Genomic DNA, 682 nt, shown 5'->3' with positions numbered 1-682 from the left:
TATCCCCTGTGTGCCTTGTCGACTCAGTTGTATGCTATACTAACATACACGGTAAAAAATTATAAAGTTTAACAACTCGAAATAAGATAAATCAACTCAATCTCAGAAACAAATATGGTGAACTAACTGTCCGCTTGTTTCAAGAAAAATTTTAACATTTGATTTTTTAACATCTTGCTTAACCAAGATTAAACAAATTTTTTCTTAAACTAAGCAGACAGTTCGCCATATTTGACTCTGACATTGAGTTGGTTTACCTCATTTCGATTGTTTCATCTTATCATTTTTTACTGTGTATGTTAATCTAAAAAAATCTGAAAAATATTCAGAATTTTTCAAATTATTGTTTTAATACATCTAAAAAAGGTTCAAATTCGTATGAAAAAATCTTAGAAATTTTCTATAAAAGTTATAAATTATATATAGAAATTCTGAAATATTATATGAAAAATTCTGAAAAAATTCTGAGAAATGTTCCAATTCGTGCAAAAAAATCTGAAAAATGTTCTAAAAAAGTTTTAAAATTTATATAGAAATTCTGAAAAATCCTGAAAAATTATATGAAAAATTCTGAAATAAATTTTCGCCAGGGCAATTATGAAAATATGTACAAAGATCATAAAGATAACAATCAGGAACAAGTAATTATATTATTTTGTCATTTATATATATATATATACAT

At 24.2% G+C, this 682-nt stretch overlaps 1 protein-coding gene across 1 annotated transcript in view; it reads left to right on the top strand.

The window, feature by feature from the left end:
• Positions 1 to 682, top strand: part of LOC105448005 — a 26,434-nt gene that overhangs the window by 22,699 nt on the left and 3,053 nt on the right. The gene's annotated exons all lie outside the window — the stretch shown is intronic.

The sequence above is a fragment of the Wasmannia auropunctata genome, unplaced genomic scaffold, assembly GCF_000956235.1.
Source record: "Wasmannia auropunctata unplaced genomic scaffold, wasmannia.A_1.0 LD336090.1, whole genome shotgun sequence".
In the NCBI taxonomy this organism is placed as follows: Eukaryota; Metazoa; Arthropoda; class Insecta; order Hymenoptera; family Formicidae; genus Wasmannia; species Wasmannia auropunctata.
The sequence above is the reverse complement of the archived record's forward strand: the minus strand, read 5'-3'. Positions and strand labels throughout refer to the sequence as shown.